This window comes from Corvus hawaiiensis, chromosome 1, assembly GCF_020740725.1.
Source record: "Corvus hawaiiensis isolate bCorHaw1 chromosome 1, bCorHaw1.pri.cur, whole genome shotgun sequence".
Taxonomy (NCBI): Eukaryota; Metazoa; Chordata; class Aves; order Passeriformes; family Corvidae; genus Corvus; species Corvus hawaiiensis.
In genome coordinates, this window is record NC_063213.1 from 23,700,728 (window position 1) to 23,726,593 (window position 25,866).

The 25,866-nt window shown below is 42.3% G+C and overlaps 1 long non-coding RNA gene across 1 annotated transcript; it reads right to left on the minus strand.

The window, feature by feature from the left end:
* Positions 1-5,044: 5,044 nt before the first annotated feature.
* Positions 5,045-23,066, minus strand: LOC125335053. Its single transcript, XR_007207318.1, has 3 exons — positions 23,055-23,066; positions 15,682-15,684; positions 5,045-5,145 (listed from the first exon to the last, which is right to left on the minus strand). It is a non-coding gene; the product is annotated as an uncharacterized LOC125335053 (long non-coding RNA).
* Positions 23,067-25,866: the final 2,800 nt, after the last annotated feature.

The following is a 25,866-nucleotide window of genomic DNA, read 5'->3' on the forward strand; positions in this document are numbered from 1 at the left end:
CAGAGAGGCTTAACTTCAATAGGGGAGCAGTAGAAGGAGATTCACAGAAGTTTTTTCGTCAGGTGATTTTAATGCCTTGTTTCAATTCAGTTTCCAAAAATTAGAAAACACAACTTGTAAATGTTTAGTAACCATATGGAAACAAGAACGCTTGAGGAAGAAACCTGGTAGAGCTGAAGTAAAATTAATAGGATTGGGAAGAACCAAGTACCTGGTCAGAGATGGATGAAAGCTTGTCCTCCAGGTTGTCTTGTTATCTGAGATGGCTGAAGCAACTCCACCCACAGGAGGTAAGGAGTGCCTGAAAACACCACTGCTCCTTCAGTGCATTTTTTTCATCTGAGGAGATTTTCCCTGTTATGTTGCTGTTGTGAAATCCCATGGGATACTTATTTTTGGTGTGAATTTTGTACCTGGCGTGATATTTGTTTCTGCTGAGCTTAGGCATTGGAAGGTACAGTGCTATTCATGTGCCCTCAGTGGTGGCAGCAGCACTCCCTGATGACTGAATTGAATAAAACTGCTGTTTCACAGACATTTATTTCAGAAGAGTTAATGCCCTGTAAAGACATAAAAGCCATATGAGGCTGTTCCATGGTAACTTGTTTGAGCAGCATGTTGTGACTTCCTGAATGGGGGTGGTTCTTCAGCAACATTTGTCCATGGTATTCTGCTAACAAGTTTTTGCATTTCAATTCCCCTATGAAAAGCTGGATATTGCATAGAGATGTTACCATTATTATGGTAATAGCAGCTGCATTTTGTTTCCAAAATGGATGCACACCAATAATGGGTGAATTATTTCTTTTGTGCTCTTTACTGTCCATGAGGAAGCTATATCTTACACAGTTATCATTCAGAGCAAGTGCTATAGCGTCACAACTGATATTTCAGTGCCTTACACCTAAAGACAGGTGTAGACAGAACTATTTTTTTTTGCGCTACTCTAGTGACTTGTTGATGTACCTCCCTGACAGACTGAAAACATTCCTCTGAGGCTCCAGCTAAGCTGGAAAAAGAAAAGAAATTGATGTCTGCTGTAGAGTGTATGAATGTATTTAAAGATGGAAGAAAGATGAATTTACTTATGAAGTCTAATCTATGTGTCCTTATCTCTTAAATCACTTCTTGGTGTAAGTCTTAGCTATAAACAGGCTATAAATACATAGTATATATATTTAAATCTGGTAGGAAAAAAGCAAGGTATTTTTTCTTCTTAGCAGAGAGGAGTATTTAATCTAGTTGTATTGCAGATTTGTACACTTCAGAAATTCCCAATTTTTTGGGCCTAAACATACACACACACAACCTATTTGTTTGTAGTGTTGTATAAAGGTAGGCTAATGTGCAGTTGTAATCAGTTGTCGAGTCTGTGAATTAGTTTTTAAATAAATGAGGCCAAGGATTTTTTAACAGAGGAGTTTCTGAGACACTTAAGTGTAGCATGACATCCTTAATTTAATGTAACCTCTCATATAAAGGACTATAATACAGATATCAGTGTGTTATAGTGTACTAGTTTGAAAACAAACCAGTAGTAGGCACCAAGTCAGAATAACAATTTAATGGGGAAATTAAAGAAAAGGAAAAAAAAAAAAAAAAAAAAAAAGAAAAGACTGGTTCAAACTGACAGAGTCAAGGTACAACCTGACACCCTGTTAGGGTGGTGGTAGCAGTCTGGTAGAATGGTGGCTGCAGTTCTCCTGAAGTGAAGTGGTGATCCTGTAGAAAAGGGTCTGCTCTTCCTCAGAAAGTCCAGTGGTGGCTGTGTAGCTCCTGTCATCTGGGAAACCAGTGGAAAGGTTGTCTCTGGTGTTCAGAATCTCAGATTATGTCCAGGATGGAATGCTTGCTTCCTGCCTCTGGGTGGAGCATCTCACAATGGGGTAATGAGTCATGAGGCCAGGTGTTGATTAGGCTCATTAACAGAAGATGGTCCGGAGGGAGTTATCTCTGAGTCATGCAGCAGGACAATGATGGGCCATTAACAGAAAGATAGTCTGGGTGGAGGAGGCAAGGAAACACTGCCCCACCTGATTTCAACAGCTCATGAGGATGGTAATAGAATACACTGCAACCCAGGACATATAGTAGCTTTCTATTACCAGTATTATCATGAGGTAGCACAATGCTGCTTAGAAATGTTTGGATGCTTCAGTCATTGTAACCTTCTGAGGTCTTGCTTTTCCAGGAAATTTGTTAATCAATTTACTTAATATTAGCAATTTAGTCTTTTGTGTGTGTTTTGTGTGTAAAAAACCACACTATAACCTCCTAGTCAGAGGTATAATGATTTTACCTGATCCAGATTCCTTCCAAAATTAATAATTATGACACTAATGACTCTTGTGTTTTACATACTTGGTTATGTACTCATTTTTTTTATTACAAGGGCACAAGTCCTAACAGAACTCTTCTAGCATCATGTTATCACTCTGGTTTGTAGTTTTCCTTTTCTTCAGATTTTTTTTTTTAATTATACTGAGTAATTGACCTTCCTGCCTTTTCATTCTTTAGTGAGAGGTTTAGTGAAAATAAAAAAGTAAAGTATTTGTATTACTTTTTAAAATCTCTTCTGTTATGTTACCTGTAATTAAACATAGGGATGGGGATGAATCACTTGGCAACTAATTTCTCTTGTAATTTCCTACATAGATACTGCTCCAAAATCCGAGAGTTTTGACTACCAGTTATAAAAAGATTGCTCACTCCAGCCCAACCTTGTCATTGTCAGGATTTAGCTCTGCTTCTCAGAAGGGAATCTGTTATTTCTTTCTACTTTAATAAATATCTGTTGCAGTTTGATGCTGGCTAAGTGCCAGGCACCAATGAAAAACTATTCACTTCTTTTTTTCTGCTATAGCTGAGCAGAGGAGGGGGAATTAAAAACTTCATTTTCATGAGTTGAGATAACGATTATTGAAGAAGAACGTTAAGGCAAAACAGGTTCAAAACTTAAAACAGTATAAAGAAGATTTCCTATTAACAGAATTAAAAGTAAAAAGAGTAATGAGAACCAAAGCAAATCTTCAGAACATCTTTCTTTCCCAGTCCCTCCCTCTTTCCACTGACTGCACAAGGAAACAAAACATGGAGTTTTGGCCAGTGTTTCACTTCTTAAAAATCTTTCTTCAATATGCTTAAGGAAAAGAGTTTCTTCTGCTGTGCCGTGGGATCCTTCCCAGGGGAGATAATTCTCTTTGAATTTTTCTAGTGTGGTTTTAACTTCCACAAGCAACAGCCCCGCCCGAACCTGCTGCAATGTTAATCCCTCCCACGGGTCATGCAGTCTTCTCACAACTGCCAGTGTGGGCCATTTCAGTTCATGGGGTTTAATCTTTTAAGGATGAGCTATTCTAGTTTGGAAGTGAAGGCTCTCTTCCTCTATCTCTGAAAGCAAGGGTCATCTCTCTCTGTTTGAGTTCTTCACTAGATTACAGCTTTTTTAGCATCCACGTGCTCCAGTGTGAGTACTCTTCTTCACAGGCTGCACGTGGATCTCTGTACCCCTCACGCACCTCATGAATTATAGGGAAACAGTTTGTTGTATTTTAGTCCTCACCACGGCTTGCAGGAGAATCTCAGCTCCAGCGCTCGGAGCACCTCTTCCCTCTCCTTTTTTTTCACTGACTTCGGTGCTGCCATGTTGGTTTTCCTCATGTGTCCTCACTTTTCCTTTTTCTCTGACTTGGAAGAAAGTTGGTGTTTGTAAGTTGCAGTTGAGAGGCTGATCTTGTCCGGGCTCCACACTGGGGAATTGCTCGTCATGTCTCTTGCTGCTGGCCATGTGGTCCCTGCCAGCACCACACAGCTGGCCTCGGCCGCATGGTCCTTGCCGGCACCGCATGGCTGGCCCCAGCTATGTGGTCCTCGCCAGCACTGCATGGACAGCCCTGGCCTTGGGACGGCCTTTGCCGCACGGTCCCGGCCTCAGGAAGGCCCCGGCCATGTGGCCCCCAGCTGCAGTGGGCCCCAGCGGCTGCTTCACCACCCCTCCGGAGAAGAAAGAGAGCTTCCCACACTTCTTCCTTTCTTAAATATGTCATCACAGAGGCATTACCAGTGTATCTAATTGGGCTGGTAACCCGCCCATCATCAGAGTCTTCAGTGATTGGCTCTGTGCCAGACATAGAAGTTTCGAGCAGCTTTTCTCCTGCTCACTAAAACCAGGCTGTGCTAAACCAACACAATATCTTTGACCATCAACTTGCTGATATCCAACTACATGTGGATGAAAAGTTTCTTTTGAAAAATAGGTAAGAAAAGCAAAATACTGCCGTTGGCTTATGTTCACTTTAGGGTGATCCAAGGCACCATTAGAACATTTTTAGAGGTTCCGAAGAAAAACGTTGAAGATTTTAATTATTTCCAGCTATTGGCATCTGAGTTAAAATTCTTATTATCTGTAAGTTAATATAATAACATTATAATGAACTTTTTCATGAAAGATTACAATGAATAAGACTATAATAAAGACTATAATTAAGACTATAACGAATTTTTAAAAGTATGTAAACTGCTTTCCTTACAATAGATATAATTTGCTTCCTGTCTTGCTTCCAAGAAATAATCTGCAATTGTTATTATTGTACACAGGCTGGGAGAAGATGGCATAGACAGCAGTCCTGCTGAGAAAGACTTGGGTTTTATCATGGATGAAAAGCTAGACATGATCACTCACAGCCCAGAAAGCCAACTGCATGCTGGCCAGCAGGGCAAAGGAGATGATTCTCCCCCTCTACTCTGCCCCACCTGTAGCACTGTGTCCAGCTTGTGTGCCCCCAGAACAAAAAAGACATGAACCTTTTAGAGTGGGTCTAGAGGAGGCCATGAAAATGATCAGAGGGCTGGAGCACGTTCTATGAGGGCTGGCATGTTCTATGAAGACAGGCTAAGAGAGCTGGGACTGTTCAGCCTGGAGAAGATAAGGCTCCAGGGAGACTTTATAGCAACCTTACAGTACTCGAAGGGGGCTTATATAAAAAAGAAGGGAGAGGGACTTCTTGCTCAGTCAGACAGAAACAGGACAAGGGGCAGTGGCTCAAAACTGAAAGAGAGCAGGTTTAGATTAGATATTAGGAAGAAATTCTTTACTGTGAGGGTGGTGAGGCTCTGAAATGGTTTGCCCAGAGATGTTGCAGATGCCTCATTGTGGAGGCCAATAGGCCTGCCAATTCAGAGACCTCAAAGGTCCCTTGGAGGAAAAGCTCCAAGCCTATTGTAATAAATAGGTAAAAAGTTCTTTTTTTTGGTTGAGAAGAAGTCAAAAGTTGCTTGTTAGAGGAGTGGGGGTATGCACTTAATGAGTTAACTGTTACTGCGATTGTACGGGTGTAATGTTGCCATGTACCCACTAGATGGGGACACCAACGGGGGAAAGTAGTGGGTCTACAGGAAGGAGGGGAATGCTCTAGAATGTTCTCAAGACAACCCAATAATCATGATGTAAACACTTTGAAAGATTATTGGTCAAGGGGCCAACCAATCACTCAACGCCCCAGAGACTGACAGAATTGAACACCAATGAGGACCCTAGCAACGAGCCATCAGAGGGAGGATCTGAGCTGCACCAATCGCAGCATCAAGAGAGACTATAAGAACTGCTCCGGGGCTCAGCCCCTCGTCTTCCGGAGGAACCTGAGTCCAAGGGAACACCCGGTGTGACACACTGTTTGTTTTTCTGGGTTGTCGAGTGAGACTTGGGCTTACCTCGATTCTCCGCTCCTGGTTGTCTTTTTAATAAACGAGCAGACTTTTATTCCACCCAAAAAAGTCCAAGCCTCATTTATAACAGTTTTCTGGGGACTCGTCCGGGATAAGCCACACCCCCTGAACGGTCCTGGGGAAGGACAAGTCCAGGGAAGATGCGTCCGGCAGAATTTTTGCTGCCTGGGCTCTGGATTTCTTCACGACTGTTGGGAGGACTGTCGGCTGTCCCGAGAGAAGATCAGGGGCCCGACAACCCAGAGGATTACCCTCTGAGGAGCAGGACTTGCTGTCAGGTTGGTGTTGTGAGTGGGGTCGAGGCATTAGGGGATATGAGTGCGTGTGTAGTGGCGACTGAGTGTGACAGGGGCTGCGTAGAGCAGACTCCCAAAGCGAGTGAGGACCTCTGAATACCGCAGTTCCGGTCCTCCGCGAGGAGCCCAGCCGGGAAAGGAGGGAAGCGAGTGAAAAACGCGTGAGTGCTGTACCCCTAGGGACCCTTAAAGGTGGGAGACGGGGGAGTACCCTACTTCTAGCTGCCCCGTACCCATGCAGGCTCCAGTTAGAGGTGGCTTGGTCATTGCCAGATCGGGGGTGGAATTGCTAAGAGTCTCGGAGAAGGGGGAGTAGTGATTCCATCAGCCAAGATCACCTGGGAGGAGGGGGTTCCTTGGGGCAGACCTCGGAGAGTCTGTGCCTAGGGAACTAGGACCCTTGTGGGCTGGAAGGAAGGCTCCTAACCAGAGATTTTCAAAGTTAAGGGGAACCACCAGTTGGGGGATTGCCTCCTTTCTGGCGAGGGGGAGGGGAAGGTGCCCAGCACAAGGGGAATTAGGACCCCTGAGCTTGGAACCTAGTGAGGTTCGTAGGGGGAAGGAGAAATTAGAACCTGCCACCCAGGGAAGTTAGAGAATTCTTTGTTGACGTTTTCTGTTGACAATTACGCTTTAAGTTAGAACTCAAGACTACTTGGGTGTATTCTGTTGGTCCTTTTTGGTTATTCAAAATGATTCCTTTAAGTGCCTATTAATTACGTTAAACAGTCTTGTAAATTGTTTTAATTGCGTGGTTGCGGTGAACCTGAATAGGTGAGGTTCGGGGGTGAGGTGAATCCAAAAGTCCCCAGACTGCCTATCAGGCAAAGAGGTGCATGAACGTGGAGTATCTGGTCTGTGTGGGTGCTTTCATTTGTTTTGGTGTGTATTATACCTGGATTGGGTTGTGCCTGTCGATGAGAGTGAGTTTGTTATTGTGGTGTGCAGACTTGGCGTTTTTTCTTGTAAATAAGGACAAGTTTTCATTGACTGCTGTTCTGTAGGGAAGAAATTTTCGGTGTCGCGGCCATTTTAAGATCTGGGCTGTAGAGGAGAAGTGTCTAGTGGCATCTGGCAGGTGCCATCTTAATTTTTGAGGGAACTCCCCAGAGGAGGGAGGGTCCCTCACTCCGGCAAGGGGTGGAGTCTGTAATTGGGTTCCGGAAGGGGGAAGGGCCGGAAGGGCCTGATAGGGTTCATCTGGTTTCCGGTTGGGTTGCCATTTAGGTTGTAGTTTCTGAGGTTTCCTGTTGGATTTCCCATGGGCAGCCATTTAATTCCCACAAATTTTCCCATGAGTAGTTGTATTATGATTATTACAGTTATTGCTTTTAAAACCCCTCGTTTAAAAATTATAAATTATTGTTATTTTCCCACGACCATCATTCCTTTTATCAGAACCTTATCTGTTCTCTCATAGCTTTGCCTGGTTTCCTAGAACTTGTGGTAGCTCGTCTTGGTTTTGTTGGTTCATTCAGATACGATTATTTGTTTGGTAGATGTTAATAAGTTTGTGCATTGTGTGTACTAGATTTTGTCAGTAACGAGGTAACTTTAGGAGAGGTTTTTTGGATTAGCAACCAAGAGTTATTTAAGAAGCTGTAAGGTCAACTTAGTTGGGTACGAACTTTTGTTTGAGCTTCACACTAGTGTGGCGCCTTAGTTGGTATTTAAGAAGTAGTGATCATTGAGTTGAGTTTCCTGGTTGAAGAGCCTAATTTAGATTAAAGCTAATTTCTTTTTGAAGCAGGGACTATCTGCTGCCATAAGTTTGTAAGAGAGAGAGAAAAAGAGTGGGTTTTATTTATAGTTCGTTTTATTCTGATTTAAGTAATAATTAATTTAAAGAGCTCTGTTGATACTTAAGTACACTCTATAAACATTACCAAAAATCATAGGCCAGTGTGCAGGAAAGAATAAAAGGACAAAGAAGGACAAAACTGAATTAAAAGACATTCCTCCCGAAAGCCCATTGGGAGAAATGCTCAAAAATTGGGATTTGGATAAAAATTTAAAGAAATTGGACAGAATTAAAATGATCAATTATAGTATCGAGATCTGGTCAAAGGAAGTGATTCAGGAAGGGCCTGGCTATTGGCCCTGGTATGGATCCAAAGAAAAGTGGATGTGCAGAGCTTTAAACAGATGCATTAATTTAAAGGAGACCCAAAATGAGGAAGAAATCTTACATGCAGCCTGCTGGCTTGAAAATGAGATCTGGGACAAGAAAGTAAGAGTGTACAAAGTATCAAAAGAGAAGGAAGCGGATAAGAAAGAAGCACAGGAAGTAGGAGAGAAAAGTAATTCAAAAGGATGGGACCCTCTTGATTGTCTTCCACCCCCTTCACCACCTACTCTACCTATAGCCCACCCTCCTACTCCTCTGGTACTTCCCTCTACTCAGCCAATACCTCTCCCACCACCTCCACTACCTGCTCCACACATGTCCCAACCTCCTCCACTGCACCCTATTCCATCACCCCAGACTCCATCTGCTTCCCCTACACCTGTGCCAATTTCTCCTGTACCTCAACCTTGTATCCCTAATGTCCCAACCATACCACAGAACCTTCCTATGCCTCTCCTTGTCCCTCCTACATTTCAAACTACACCCCTTAGTTTCTCCCTGATACATAATGTCCCTGCTGAAGGAAGTATAGCGCAAGGTTGCAGCTGTGGGGGGAAAAAGGAATCAGAGATGAAAAAGGACTCAGATGAGATGGTAAGACACCATGGTTACAATACTAGGTTTCAAACCCGGAAGTGTGTGCCCCAAGGAGAGACAGTGGACTGATTATTCCCCTTGAGAGAAATGCCCATGAGAGGTGCTAGAGGGGGAATTGGTTTTGTTAATGCGCCATTGACGGCTTCTGAGGTGAGGAATTTTAAGAAGGAGTTAGAAGGTTTGCTGGAGGATCCACTAGGTATATCTAATCAGGTTGACCAGTTCTTGGGTCCTAGCATTTATACATGGGAAGAGTTGAATTCTATCATGGGTATACTTTTCTTCCCAGAAGAAATCCAACTAATTAGGGCAGCTGGCATGCTGATCTGGGAGCGAGAGAATAGCAATGGACCCCGGGGGGAGGAGAAAATGCCGCATGTGCAACCAGACTGGGACCCAAATGATGAGCTAGGAAGAAGAAATATGAGGGATTATAGGGCGCTCATAGTAAAAGGTATATGAGAGGCTGTGCCCAGGACAAACAATGAGAGGTTGGCTTTTGATAGCCAGCAGGAAAAGGATGAGACCCCGAGTGCGTGGTTGGAAAGGTTAAAAAGGAATTTTCAATTATATTCTAGTGTGGATCCAGATAGCCCAGAAGGGCAAGTATTGGTGAAGATCCAGTTTGTTACCAAGGCATGGACAGATATTAGAAGGAAATTAGAGAAGATAGATGACTGGCAGGAAAAGAGATTGAACGAATTGTTGAGGGAGGCACAGAAGGTATACTTGAGAAGAGAGGAGGAGAAGACAAAACTAAGGCGAAGATCATGATAGCGATAGCTAGAGAAAGCACTGGAGTTGGAAGGGGAGAGTCAAAAGGAGATGGGGAGAAGAAGGAAAAGATGTACAGGTGGGGAAAACAGAACTGGGACAAAATCATATGCTATTATTGTGGTGAAGAGGGACACACAAAGAGATACTGTAAGAAAAGAAGTTTGGATGAGGCAATTGCTAGGGAACAAGATACATTGGAAAAAGTTTTAAAGGGAAATGATTAGGGGTGTCAGGGGCTCTTCGCTCTGGGGGAAGGTTTTGAAAATCACACAGAGCCCTTGGTAAATCTGGAAGTTGGCCCCCAGAGCGAAGAATATGAGTTTCTTGTTGATACTGGAGCAGACAGATCGTGTATATTGAAAGCTTCCAGAGAGTTGTAAGTTAAGTGATAGAAAATGTAAGGTTAAGGGAGATAAGAATGACCCATTTGATGTGGCCATGATTGAACAGGTACAAGTTGAAGGTAATTCCTGAGAAAGTTCTGTAGATTTGTTATATATGCCAAAATTGGGATGCAATTTACTAGGCCGGGACCTGCAATTACAGCTGGGAATAGGGGTAGTCCCCGAGGAAGGTAGAATGGTGGCTAAAATAATGGTGCTAACAAAAGAAGATGAGGAGACTATTAATCCCGAAGTGTGGGCTGAAGGAGGAGGGCATGGATTATTGGACATCCCACCCATTGAAATAAAGATGAAGCTGAACATGCTACCCGTAAGGGTTAAGCAATACCATATATCAGCTGAAGGAAAACAGGGACTGACCCCTGTAATTAAGGAATTTATTCTAGATGGTATACTTGAGCCATGCATGTCCCCCCACAACACTCCAATTCTGCCAGTTAAGAAGCCAGATGGGACCTACCGCCTGGTACAAGATTTGAGGGAGGTGAACAAACAAACCATTGCGCGTTACCCAGTTGTCACTAACCCATATACCTTATTAAATAAAATATCATCACGACATGCATGGTTCAGTGTAATTGATCTAAAAGATGCTTTTTGGGTGTGCCCACTTGAGAAAGAGAGCAGAGGATGGTTTGCGTTTGAATGGCATGATGAGACTACGGGGAGGAAACAACAACTACAATGGACCCGGTTGCCTCAGGGATTCACGGAATCCCCAAATTTATTTGGTTAGGCTTTAGAAGAATTGATGCGAGAATTTTTACCGGCTGGACAAGTACAAATATTGCAGTATGTGGATGATTTGTTGGTCTCAGGGGAAACGAAAAGAAGAGGTCCAGGAAACAACAATTAAATTACTAAATTTTCTGGGAGAAAAGGGTTTGGAAGTGTCAAAAAAGAAGTTGCAATTTGTGGAATCGGAGGTGAAGTATTTGGGTCATTTAATTGGGCATGGATACAAGAAGTTAGATTCAAGTAGAATACAAAGAATATTGTCATTGCCAGCACCAAAACCAAAAACTGACGTGAGAAAATTGTTAGGGTTGATGGGGTACTGTAAACTACAGATAGAGGGACATACCAAGCTAGTAAAATTCTTGTATGACAAATTAGTACAGCAAGACCCCTTAACCTGGAATGAGGAAGATAATAAAAGGTTGGAAGAATTGAAAGAGAAACTGATAACTGCTCCAGTGTTGAGTTTGCCCGATTTAGACAGATTATTTGAATTATTTGTGAATGTTGAAGAAGGAGTGGCCTATGGAGTGCTTGTACAGGAGTGGTGTGGAGTAAAGAAACCTATTACTTATGTGTCAAGGTTATTAGACCCAGTGATAAGGGGATGGCCAACCTGTCTCCAGGCTATGGTGGCCACTGTAACTCTGGTGGAAGAGGGATATAAGTTGACTCGGTAACAAGATTAGAATGTACACTCCACATGATTTAAAAACCATATTAAGTAAAAAGGCTAGCCAATGGATCTCCGACAGTAGGCTTTTAAAATATGAATTGATCCTGAATAATATGGAGAATTTAGAGTTAACTACAACCCGAGCAATAAACCCTGCCCAATTTTTATATGGAGAACCAGATGGAGAACTTGAGCATATCTGCGTTGAAACCATTGACTTACAAACTAAAGTCAGGGAGGACTTATTGGAACACCCCTTACCAGAGGGAGAGATCCTTTTTGTGGACAGTTCGTCTAGAGTAGTAGAAGGAAAATGAGTTTTGGGGTATGCGGTGATAAATGGAAAGGACATGACCATTATAGAAAAAGGGAAACTTTCAGGACAATGGTCGGCGCAGTGCTGTGAACTCTATGCTTTATTATGAGGACTACTGTGGCTTAATTATCAGAAAGGAACTATTTATACTGACTCGAAATACGCATACAGAGTGGTACACACTTTTGGTAAAATCTGGACTGAGAGAGGATTTGTAAATTCAAAAGGAAAAACGTTAGTGCATGAGAATTTAATCAAAGAGCTACTTGAAGCTTTAAGAGGCCCGGTGGAGATAGCTGTAGTGCATGTAAGAGGACATCAAAGAGGAGACTCCCTGGAGATAAAGAGGAAATAATTTGGCCAACCAGATAGCAAAGAAAGCAGCCTTGGGGAATGAAGGAACCATCCTACATATAACGAGTTTGAGAGACAAGTGGAAGGATGGAGAGATCCCACACATTAGAGAGAGAGAGCTAGAAGAATTCCAGAAGCATGGGGCAATCAAAAATGAGAAGGGTGAGTGGAGGATGCCAGATGGAAGACAGGTATTGAACAAGGCTCTAGCTAGAAAGGTGTTAGAAGAGTTACACGCCTCAACAAATTGGGGGACACAAGCATTGTGTGACCGCTTTCTGAGGACATATGTGTATATTGGAATTTTTACAATTGCAAAAGTGATAACATGAGACTGTATAACTTGTCAGCGAGTAAATAGGAAAGTGATGCGGAAAATGCCTCTTGGGGGAAGGGAATTGGCAAGAAGACCCTTTCAGAGTATTCAAGTTGATTTCACCGAGTTGCCCCAAGTGCAAAGATTTAAATATCTGCTAGTCATAGTCGACCACCTAACCCATTGGGTGGAGGCTTATCCTACAACAAGAACAACAGCTGAAGTAGTTGGGAAGATCCTGTTAGAGCAGGTAATACCTCAGTATGGTATAATACACACTATAGACTCAGATAGAGGTCCTCATTTTACAGCCCAAGTATTACAACTGCTAGTTGAGGCCCTAAATATCACATGGAAATTACACACTCCATGGAAACCACAAAGCTCTGGAAGGGTGGAAAGAGTAAATCAAACAATGAAAGTAGCTCTTACAAAGTTGGTAGAAGACACTACAATGAACTGGTTAAAATGTCTTCCCCTGGCCCTAATGAGGATCCAAACAAAACCTAGAACAGACACAGGGGTTTCCCCCTATGAAATGATGTTTGGACTACCTTTTCTAACTACTCCGGGCTATCTTGGAACTTATGAAGAGGGAGAACAGAGTGTGAGGAAATATATACAGACTGTCACAAATACTCTCAAAGAACTGAGAGAAAAGGGGTATTTCCCCCAAACTACGCCCATTGATTTCGACATTCATAAATTCCAGCCTGGTGATTGGGTATTAATTAGAACCTGGAAGGATCAGCCATTGACCCCGAAATGGGAAGGCCCTTTTCGAATTTTGCTGACCACAGCAACAGCAGTGAGGACCCAAGAGAAAGGATGGGCTCATGTCTCCAGGGTGAAAGGACCTGTACAAGCCCCAGCCGAGTGGACAGTAGTTAACCCGACCGACACCAAGGTGACACTGAAGAAGAAGCCATGAAAGGACAGATAAAGATAGAGTTTTTAAGATGATTTGAACTTTATTAACTGTTTTAGTGATATTACACTATTTATTGAAATATCTAGTGTTACTTATTAATGTTTAAAGTTTAAAATAGTTATTTATTGAAAAATTTAAAAGAACCTTTTCTAATTTTTGATATGTCTCATTACAGATCCAAAGAACTCTGAAGGAATAGAGCATCTTCCCACGCACCTAGCAAATCAGACCCTAGAAAGGAAGGAAAATAAGTTGACACAAAAGGGAGAGTATCACCGCAACAAGAGGGTAACAGTAACCAAAGGGTAAAAATATTGCAAGGGGGCAAGACCGGATCAGGATACACTCTTGCCACAGATAGAAAGTTGTGGATCCTTTAATAGGGATTAGAGGGGAGACATGGATGGGAGAGTGCCCTGTACCGGACCCCCGCTAATACGGGTTCTCCTCATGATCAACATCCAAGCAGGAGGAGCACCATCTTGCGATAAATGTTACTACCCCTTGTATGCGGGAGACTCTTGGACGGCCATCCTAAGAACCCATGCGAATCTGAGCCCTAATTGTGCCAACTTTTTAGAACTGCAAACCTGCATAGAGAATGGCCGAACCTATTGGCTTTTTGAAAATGTAGGGACTTTTAAACAAAAATTGCTGGGGGAATGCCCTATGAAAGAGAAATGGATCTGCTCTGAGAAAGATCCAGCAAAGCAGAAAGCAAAAGCAGGGAATTGGGAGCCAGACTTGATTAGAGAAAAAGAGGTAAAAGGGGTAATCAAAAAGGGACCTGAGATCAGAATGATGGGAGGAAATAACTTGTTCTTAGATCTAGTTGAGAAAATAAGTAATGAATGGATTATAACTGATTGCTGGGTTTGTGGAGATGCCTGGATGGCAGAGGTTTGGCCTTGGGAGGGGATTGCTTTGACCCCACAGGAGATCCTAAAGATAATGGGGAAGGAATCACCAGGACCAGATGAGAGGGAGGAAGAAGAAGCGTGGAGCTTGAGGTCAGGAGTCATCGGAGAAGAATGTCTGTGGAGGAGAGGTCCTAAATACATAGCGTATGTGGGTGAGCTTCCCTGTAAAAGGTATTTTGTAACAAACAGTACACATCAGTGGTGGATCCCTAAGGCTAAGGATTTATATTGGGCGAGGAAACAAAAACAAGGGTGTACATATGTAGAATGAGAAAAGTTATATGAATGTATTACCAGGGAACCTAACCTGTTCCAAGATGAACCAAAGATCTCAAAATTTTGGAGTAAGATTGGCATAAACAATGTAAAATTTCACAATTATTGGCGAGCACCAAAAGGACTCTTCTGGTTATGTGGGAAGATGGCCTACGTTATGCTCCAAAAAGACTGGGCTGGAAGCTGTACCCTAGGCATAATTAGACCCTCCTTTTTCCTACTTCCACGAATTGAGGGACAAAATCTTGGGGTTCCTCTATATGATGAGTTGGCGTGAAAGAAAAGGGACATCCAGATAGGGGGAACCCAGAAGTGGGGGGAGGATGAGTGGCCACCTGAGCGGATCATAGCTACCTATGGTCCTGCAACTTGGGCCCAGGATGGATCATCGGGGTACAGGTCTCCAATATATATGTTGAACAGAATTATCCATCTTCAAGCACTGGTGGAAATAATATCTAATCAATCCACCCTAGCTCTGGATTTACTTTCTGCGCAATCTAGACAAATGAGAACTATGATATACCAAAATAGGCTGGCACTGGACTATCTGCTAGCAGAGGAAGGTGGTGTGTGTGGAAAGTTTAATTCATCAGAGTGCTGTGTAGAAATTGATGACCACAGTGAAGCTATCCAGAATATAACTACTAACATCAGACAATTGGCCCATGTTCCCATACAAAGGTGGGCCCCACTGTTTAAGTCTAACTGGTGGGTCAACCTACTAACCGGAGAGTGGTGGAAGAAGGCATTGGTAATTGTTGGACTCTCGTTTGCTGGTTTGATATTCCTGCCGTGTTTAATCCCCTGTTTTGTTAGACTTACAATCTCTGTTGTGCAGAATATGCCCCTCATTCAGGAGTTACAGACACAAAACCAGGAGAAAATTGAAAGAATTAGAGTGCTGCAGGCGGATGAATTGGAAGAGGATCAAGAAGAAGAGAAAGCCCCTGAAGCAGCGAAAGAAATTTACGAGAAATACCGAAGACTACGAAAGATTTATAGGGTTTATGAGGACACTTTTTAATGGAAAAATTGTTAAGCTGTAAGTTGGTTGATGTGGGCAAAGACCCAATCAAAATTTTAGAGGGGGGAGTTGTAATAAATGGGTAAAAAGTTCCTTTTTTTGGTTGAGAAGAAGTTAAAAGTTGCTTGTTAGAGGAGTGGGGGTATGCACTTAATGAGTTAACTGTTACTGCGATTGTACGGGTGTAATGTTGCCATGTACCCACTAGATGGGGACACCAATGGGGGAAAGTAGTGGGTCTACAGGAAGGAGGGGAACGCTCTAGAATGTTCTCAAGACAACCCAATAATCATGATGTAAACACTTTGAAAGATTATTGGTCAAGGGGCCAACCAATCACTCAACGCCCCAGAGACTGACAGAATTGAACACCAATGAGGACCCTAGCAACGAGCCATCAGAGGGAGGATCTGAGCTGCACCAATCGCAGCATCAAGAGAGACTATAAGAACTGCTCCGGGGCTCAGCCCCTCGTCTTCCGGAGGAACCTGAGTCCAAGGGAACACCCAGTGCGACACACTGTTTGTTTTTCTGGGTTGTCGAGTGGGACTTGGGCTTACCTCAAGTCTCCACTCCTGGTTGTCTTTTTAATAAACGAGCAAACTTTTATTCCACCCAAAAAAGTCCAAGCCTCGTTTATAACACTATTATCTCTTACTCATGGAGACAAAAGAAGCCTCTCCCAGGGTGCTTTGTTTAACTATGTTGATGTACCCCAGTTCTGTTTCCCTGACTGGTCCTTTAGCCTCCCTGCCCCTTTCTACCTTATATGCCCCTAGCCTAGAAAGTTCTCCCTTCCCTGTTCTCCCATTGGCCCTTGTCCCTTTGCCACTCCTCCAGATCTTCCCTATTGGCTCTCTTGCCCTAGCCCCGCCTGTGTACAGCCCCTGTGCCCTCAGATCATTGGTCTCTGATGCTCTCCCCGCCCCCATATATAACACTGGATGCTTCCCTGAGTCCTGGTCTTTGTCCCTGGACCCCTTCACGTGGCTGGAATAAACACTTCCTGTGGAACCCCATATGAGGACCCTTCCTGCTCTCTTTGCCATTGGCTTGTTCGTGATAGCTTTTTGGCGTGTGTGGACTCTGTGTGTGTGTGTGTGTGGAGTGGCCTCTCTGAGCGGCTTCCCTCGGGGGATGCCTTTGGAAGATTGCAGCACCTGCCACTGGGCATTGCTGTTGCAACACCTCATCCCTGTAAATGTTCAAAGCCAGATTAGATGGGGCACTGGGCAACCTGGTTCAGTGAGTGGCATCCCTGCCCATGGCAGGGAGGTTGGAACTAGATGATCTTTAAGGTCCCTTCCAAACTAAGACATTCTATGATTCTATAAACTTTGACATTCAGTTCAACTGTACATGTTCTGTGGTGCCTTAAGTTGTACGCTTCAGCTGGTACTTCAGATAGACTTAATTTAAATGTTTTCTCTACTTAAAACATTTCATTTTGTAGTTTTTGGTTTAATGTCTTGCATCATGATATAATTTTGTTGATATCCTGTCCTGCTCTTTAAAAGAACAAAGTTACATTTATGTCTCGATGCATTTGATCCAAATCAGGCATTTACTACTAAGCGTTTAGGTGTAAAAACTAAGATGTTGACTTAAGTCGTTAAGAAGTGAGACTTCTTGACATTCCTGTTTATAAGGATAATTTATGAACTTCATTTCTTCAGTTGAAATTTAGAGTGTTTTTGGTGAAAGAGTTTTTAAGTTGCAGAAGGAAATTTTGTGTTCTGAATTACTTGCTGAATGAAGTAATTTATTTGCTCTGAGGAAACAAACATAAATGAGTGTATAAATACCTTGATTTTTAATCACCTCTTCTTCTAAGACCAGACTTGTTTGCTTTGCTGGGTCATCCTAAAACATGTGGGTAATTCGATGTACTGTAATCTGAGTACCAAAGTTACCCCAAATCATTCTTAAAATACATGCAGATGTTGCTGAGTTTTTAATACTGAGTAGTAATAACTTGCCTTTTGGGGAGATTGTGTCTCCTTAAACACAACTTTCCACCACTTTCTTAAAAAGTGAGAATTAGGCCTACCAGCAGATGTGAGTGAGTATACAAGTAAAAGAACTAGTGGTACACAGCACACTTCCCAAGGACACAGCAGATGTCTTTGTTAGAGATGAGGTTAGATGCCTTGTTTATTTTGCCTGAAGATAGTGCTTGAGCAAAGGAATCATGACCCTCTTGATCACTGTGTATGAAGCACTTGTGAACACTCAAACTCTTAGCCACAGTGTTCATGCTGTATATCAGTATATTTTCTAGATAAACAGTGCCTAAGCGTCATATTGCTCACTGCCTTTCTCTTTAAATTCAGTCCTGAGGAAACCATAATTTCCCAGCCCAAATACGATTTTATTTTTCTTCTAGAATTCATCTTCAACGGCCTCTGGAGAAATGATTTAATTTCATATTAACACAAAACAAGTGGAGCAGTCTTGTTCAAGTGTGTCCTTGCAGGCAACCTCCAAAGTACCACCCCTAGTCTGTTGGACTCAGATGCCTTGGACTACAGGCAACTGCATGTTATGACCATGGCAGAAGGAGCTAAGATAGTACGTAACCATGCAGGACCCTTGTGCTTTCCTGCTCCACCAGATACGCAGTCTGACTCCAGGCTGAGGCTCAAAACAACTAGTCTGTGATCAAAGCCAAGTTTGGAGGATTTGTTTGTGGATGGGAGTAAACTGCATATTAAAGAAACCCAAGGTGTACCTGCTAAAAGGTAGTCTGATCTCTTAAATTCACTTTACCTGAACTGTTATACTAAGATATCAAAGAAAAAGTTTTTAAACTTCTGAAAGCCAAATTTATCAAATGAGAGCTGGAATACTCCAGGCAGACTTTGTTCTTGGAAGCAATAATTCACTTCCTGCCAATTCAGTGTCTTAGACTTAGTTAACACCTTAGTCCCAAAATATTATTCTTTGGACCTTTAAAAGGTCTGTCTTGGACCTTTCTGCCAATTTAACAGATTGTTCCTTTCTCTGCATTAATTGCAGCTTCCAGATCTGTACTGTATCTCTGGACTTGTTGCACTCCATCATTTCTTTGGCTATCTGTCTCACCAGCATACACAGGCGAAGGAGTGCCTCTCCTTCTTTCACTACCAGTCTCATTTAGTTTTCATAATGGATTTTAACAGTGTTGTGCACAAAAGTACCAAAATCAAAACCAAGTACTTTTCTTCACATTTCCTCCACCTTCTTTTGAGGAGTGCATTTCTATCCAGGCTACCAGTTCATTACCAACTTCTGCCCTGGAATCACTCCACATTTTGGTAATTTAAATTGCTCCTGCAGACATTAAAAAATCTGAAGAATGTTCCATAACTGCGATTTCTAGTGTTATGCAGTGTAAGATGCAGTGTGTCAAAGAGAGCTAGAAACAAACACATCTTAACAGATGTATTTAAAACAATTCAAACAAAATAGGAGTAAAGAGTACTCAAATGCAAAATTAAAACAGTGTATCCCAAGGTGTTCAACCGCATAATTCAGCCCCTACAAGGATTGAGTGAATCTTGGCTGTGACTGACATTTTGCAGACACTTGATCTAAGATAATGCTTATCAAGAACTAAGTCTTGAATATCTTTTTCATCTGCTAAAGTAAAAAGTCCCTTTCCTTTCATCTTGTCTCAGTTATCTTTGCAATACATGCAGAGCAATTCTTTCCCGTTTCAAACTTGAGGTGATAATAAGTTGTGAGATTTCACCTTAAGGCTTTTTCTTTATTTCCCCCTGTAGTGGGTTGAACCTGAGTTGATGGACAGACTTTTAGACCAATAACACTTCTCTCAGTTTGCATATTTAAACCGCGTGGAAAGGTGGGAATTTCCTTTTCATTCCAGCTCACCTGCTGGAAGGTGGGGGGGCCTGTGAGCCTCCAGGCCCTGCTGGGCTGGGGCCCCTGCCCCCTTCCTCTTTTCCCAGCACTGTGGCATGGATCCCGGGTCAGTGTCCGGGGGAGGGGAACTATCCCAGAGCCGCAGGCAGCTAAAACCAGCCATAGACTGCCACACAGGTAAATCCGTCCGACGTGTCTTCTTGGGACTGGCGGGTCCCTCTCCTCTCCACACAGAGCCGGCGTAGCCTCCCTTCTGCAGCCAGCAGCATAAAGGGAGCGAGGCTTTCTCCACCGTAAAGCCTGAACAAGAACACTCTTCAACATGGCGGCTTCAGAGTCAGAGAGAAAGAGAAAGTGAGTCACGTGAGACGAAACTGAAAATGGCGATGGGAGAAAAGAGGGCGGTGCCTCATTTTTCGCGCGTAGCTTAAAAAACTTCTTGCATGCCAAGGTAAGAAACTGTAATATCACAAACTGTAAATCTCTTTAATCCATTTTTTTTTTGAAGTACATGGGAGATGAAGAATTCATGTGCAGCTTATAAAGATGTGAAGAGTGCCTATGCCAAGCTATATAGAAGCAGTGAAAGGCTTTGAGACTTGTGAAGAAGAAAGCCTTTGTGTTCAGGCCAAAATAACTCGTCTTTAGAAAGACTAATAGTGCCATGTGATGGCCCATGTCTGGCAGTATGAAAGAACTGTGAAATTTTTCATGGGAGAGATGTTTTTTCATGGCAGCAGATTTCCAGGCAGACCTGTTGCTGGTGGCAGTTTGGGAACCACGTGAAGAAGAAGAAACCTTTTTTTCCTTAAGCATAAGAAAGAGGCTTTTCAAGAACTACAATACTGACTAAAATCCAATGTTCTGTTGTCCTTTGTGCGAGTTGGGTAAAAGGAGGGGGTTGCTGGAAGAGAGCAGAGGTTTGCTTTAATTTGTTGTTATTTCATTTTGCTTTTAATTCTGTTAGAAAGAAACTTTTCCTTTGTACAGCAACTGTTTAAGTGTGAACCTGTTTTGCCTCGCAGCTCTAGTTTTCCTCAATATTTTCTTATTTTCCCCTTATGAAAAATCACAGATTTCATGTGCTTGACTCTTAGCTGCGTCAAACCATGACACCCCCCAACAGTGTAAGTTAATTCTCAAGCAGTCCACATTTTGTATAACTTTTAAAATAGTTTTTGCCTTTCTATAGCAAAGTGAGATGACTTAAGAACAAGCTCATCATGTTTCAGTTTGAATGAAGTCAAAGTGGGATGGAACAAACCAATACCAGGATGCAAATAAAAGTATTCCCTGTAATACGGAAATAATAAAGCATAAATAAAAAGAACAAATATGGTTTCAGGGTTCATTAGCAATCAGTGTAAACAGGAATTTTTTTGGTTTAAAATCTTTTTGTGTTTTGGGTTTTTTTTGTTTGTTTTTGATAATTAAGCACATACCCAGTGAGAATCTTCTGTCTGAACATCTGTCTAATACACTCATACACTTTAGGAACTTCCTGATTTTTGAACTACTTTTTTGTTTCAACTCCATTTGAAGTAGAAGTTATGTCCTATACAATAAGGAATTGCCTGAAACAAAGCAAATTTTTGAGACTGACTTGTCTGAAAAGGGTTCTTGAAACAAGATGATAGCAAGGCATTGGTAATACTTGAAATACATTAACTCAATCGAATTGAATGAAAATGTCAATTATTTATAATTTAGATGAGGAGGAAAAGAAATACAAACAGAATAAACTTAAATACAGGCTCTAATTGCTGTACAAACTCATGCGTCATCCACTACCCTTTGGTGTTGTATTGTCACTAGACTTGAACAGGAACTTTTCAATGAAACTGGAACATTATGTGGGAAATTAATTCTGCTTCAGCTAATGGGCAGCTTCTTAGCCTCAGGGTAATTTTCCTAACTCAAAGGGAAGAGTGAGACTTGTCCCAGAATTGACAGTATTCTTGCAGTCATTTCCTGCAGATGTGGAAAAGCTAGCTTGAAGCCCAGGATTTGGGCACTGCAAGCCTAGCCTTATATGAATGTCATAGCTACTTTATCAGTCACTGTTTCAGAGCACAGTGCTTGTGTGAGACCAGATCCAGTGCTGCATTCTGTCTGACTATGGCAGACACCTAGAGAAATAATGAAACAAGCAAATGCTGGTGATACAATACAATCTCAGGTCCAGTGATTTCCTGAGATGAATGTTGTTTATTTGTGATTAGTAGCTTTTGAAGATGTTTCTCCATAGAGAACTTGTCTGATCTCTTTTGAGCTCACATAAACATTAACATCTATCATGTTCTTTGGCAAGGTGCTCCATGAGTCTATTAGCCATGGCATGAAGAAATACTCCATATGTGTGTGTAAACATTGAAATTTCATTTGTTCTTTTATTTATCTTTGCCTTTTGTTAAAAAAATATTGAAAAGATGTTAAGTTTTGCTGTTGGACAGGGAGAGATTTAAAATGCTGTTTTTCTGCCCACAGAAATGGCTTCCTGCCAAACACTGATTAACGTTATATTACAAACTGATGTAAATAATGGAGGCAGAAGTCCCCTTCATACAATTGCTCCAAGGGTAATCCCCATGAATGTTCTGAGTTTAGAAAGACTAGTAAAAATGTGCAGTTTGGGATTCTATTTATAACAAATGCTTGAGCAACATAACTCATACATGGTGTAGGCTGTATAGTGATGTAAGTATTGTAACATTTTCTTATACAACTGCAGGATGTCTGTTACTCAAAATGTCCACTAATTGTTAGTTTTCAAAACATATGGTTGAAGACAGGCACATTGATCAGCTAGTGCTTTTGCACACTTGAAATACTGCTATTTCAATAACTAAAGCTAATGCCAAAACTTGTTCCAGAATGAAGGAACAAAACAAACTTTCTGGATCCTTCTGTTGCAGCCTAAAGGAAATATGCTCAGCACACAAGGAGTTGTAATACTGCAATAAAACACTGGTTAGGGTCTTAAAGACAGCAACAGTAAAAATGGTCATAATACTAGCTGGTTTCTCTATATTAGTAAGGCAAATGGAATTGGGACTCCTTAGTCATCCAAATTAAACTGGACTCTACAAAGAATCGATGTGGAAAGAAGAGGGTAAGGGTTAGGGCTGGGTTACAGTTAGGGTTTGGGTTAGGGTTAGCATTGGATAAGAGTTAGGGGTATGGGAAAGAATTTTTCTTTTCATGCAGATGGTGATATTGGGAAATGTATATTCAGCCACAGATTTTTTGCAGTGAAGAAGATATTTCAATGTATTTTCTGCCTTAACTTTAATATTTGTATTTTTTTAACAAAGTGGGAATGGCTTTTTATTTTTGAAGCACAATCTAATTAACATATTTAAAATGTTGTCAAGATTTTTTTTTTCTTTTACTGGCAGATAAGTTTTTTGCTTGAAATTTTAGTGAAATCAGAGGCAGTGATGAAACAGGTTGGTTGCTGAAATAGTATAGCGCCGTCCAATTACATTAAGAAAGTGTAATCCTTTAAGTAGCTTTACTTATAGCAAAACTAGTTAATATTAATGGAGAGTAAAGGTTCACTTGCAACATAACACATCTAATTTTTATGGAGCATGATTTATGAAAGACAGCTGAATGTAACACTCCACAGGCAGCATTTGTACTACAGAAGTACCTTTGATTAAGAAAAAGTGAGAAATATTAGCTATGGGCTAAAAAGAATAAACAACTCCCTGGTAGCCCTCATATTTCTTAATGGAGGAGAAAGGCATGTTTGTATTTTAATACAATACATAAAACCACGATTTTGTCTTTTTCAGACTTAAGCATGTAAAAGAAGAAAAAACAACCTCTACCCTAAGCCTGAATTCTCACCTTCAGACTTCCATTCATGGAACTCTATTTCCAGGTAGATGAAAGAGACAGCTGTAAATTTCTGTCTTGGTTTTGAAAGACAGGTGTCTGCTAAGGAAGGCAGAAGCCTCCCTTGAAGTGGCAGATATAATCCCTTTCCCTCCGAGGGCTTTTAGGCAAAGATGTGGGAAATAGGAATAACAGTTCTTTACTATTATATATATAACCAGTCAAACAAACAGCAATAACTATGGCAATAACAGCAAACAATCACAAACCCAGTCCCAGCCTTCTCAGCTGTCGGGCCCTTTCCCCTTGGGTGCAGTTCCGCTCGCATCCAGCAGGGGCGCTGGCGGCTCCCGGTGAGCAGGGCAGGTGCGATGGTTCCCCCGCGGCTGCAGGGGGCGCTCCGGAGCGAGCTTGGGGAGCACGCGGCACCAGTGGCTTGGGATCCCAGGGAAGGATGGAACAAAGGCTTCACAAACCCCGGACAGCTGGCCCTGGTGTCTGGCTGGACCTTCGGGAACAGCAGGCTGGAACGGCAGGCTGGAGCAGCAGGCTGGAGTGGCAGGGATGAGCACAAATCCCGGGTGGCAGACGCGATATATTCGAGCGGGGAACCCCCTGGAGGTCTGGGCAGGCAGGTCGAGCACGGCCACAATGCAGCGAAGGCTCGAAGCAGCGGTGGGGCAGGGCGGCCACAGCCCGGCCTCCAGCGGGGCAGGGAAGGTGGGCCGGGGGTCCTGGGATCTTTCTCCGCAGAAAGAAAAGCGGCTGAAAAGAAGCAGCAGCTTCTCTCTCCGAACGCCGAGAGCAAACTGACCCCACACCCAGGTGAAACAAAGGAGTAGCCAGGCGCACCCCACCCCCAGTGGGTAGCTCTTTGTTTCTTAAGTACCCAGCGATTAGCAACAGTATGGGGAAAATTCCTTTAACCAAAAAAAAAACCCTAGAACTCTTAAAACCCCAACAATTTCAGAAGCCACTAATAAACCAAATTCCAATCCATGAGAGTTGGAAAAATTAAAGAAGCTCTTCAGTCCTCAGTATTCCTACTTGTGCTCATCTGCAGTGAGCACATGAAGTGGATGAAGAGAGAGTTTTTTAATAAAGAAAGAAAGAAAGCAAAAGAACAATGGAAAAGTATATATGCTAAAAGACAATAATCAATTTCAAAATTCTTAACTACTGCTCCACTGCTCTTAGAAGTCTTTCTTTCATGTTTTTTCTTCTTACTGTTTTGGCCTGGGTATTTTTGCCTTTTGCAATGAGGTAGGAGTTAGGCTAGTCAGTTGTTTCAACATCTCTGTGTGGACTCACTCAAACTTTGTGATTAAGAGATATTAGTTGTCTCTGTTTCTGAATTTCAAGTTATTTTACTCAGAGTTTGGATTACAACACAGGAGACAGCAGAATTCTTGTTCAGACTTAGTTGTTTTTTATATCTTATCAGTAATACAGCTGCACAGTGTGCCTCCAAGGTTGGCAAGGTGGAAAATAGCCATGAGTTTTAATTTTCCAAGCTTTTTAAAGTCTAAACTAACCAGTTTTGAGATACCAAGTAATATGTTTTTACTTACAACCCAATTACTAACTTCATGTTCTGCAGTGTGGAACTTTTGACCCAATGACAGAGCATTCAGATTTGTGAAGAAGAGGGAGAAAGAAGAAGACATAAATCCACACCAAAAATCCTCCACATTGTTACACTTACATATAATTATATCCCAAAAACCTAAATTCTCTAAAGTCAGGGTTCCAACAAAGAGACATAAGGACTTGATCTCTTTCTGACTACTGGCACAAGGCCTCATGCAGACAGCATGCCTTCATACATTGAAGCTTCATTTGTGCGTCCTCTGCATGGGCTACCTCCTGCGCCCTGGCACTTACGTTTTGGATTCTGTTAAATCAGGATTAGAACATCTGGAACCTGCAGGTTCACAGGTGTCTACCCCTTCTCTTTTTAGAGCTACCTCAAGCTGGCTTCCCAGCATTTACTTCAGCTGACCTAGTCTATGAGCAGGACCCAGAACTTCTCACCTTCCTTCCACAGTCCAACCCTAAAGTGATGCTGGCTCATTCTTACCATGAACTCAGTGTGTGGAGAAACCCCCACAATTCAAAGGTGTTGTGGTTTAGGAATGGTATTCTCCAATTCAATGCTGCCACTAAAACCATAGTGCTGCTTGGTCCCCCTCCCCCCTGTGGCTGCTGGAGAGGATAATTGGAGGCACAAAAGGCAAAGATGGATTGAGATGAGAACAATTTACTGGAAACAGGAATGAAATAAGAAAGCGAACAGTAACAGCAACAACACTAATGCCAGAAGATACAAGAAAGGAACAATTCATGTGGAAAACCCCCCCAACGATAGACAGTACTGGATGGCTCCTTCATCCATGATGGGACCAGGACCGAAACCCCTTCTCCTCAGAAGGGATGCCTTCTCCTGCCCGTGATGATGACACAAGGTGGTATAGAATAACCTCTGGGTCCTAGCCATGCTCTCTCCTGCCTACTGCAAAAATTAACCTTGTCCTGGCTGGAAACAGGACAAAAAGCTTTCTTCTTGAGACATAAAGTGGCCAGCTGGTGATGCTAAATAAAGGGAACATCTCGAGCACTGCTGATTGCTAAAAGGATGGTAATTGCAGTGTGAGCAGAGAACTGCCAGATCAGATCCAG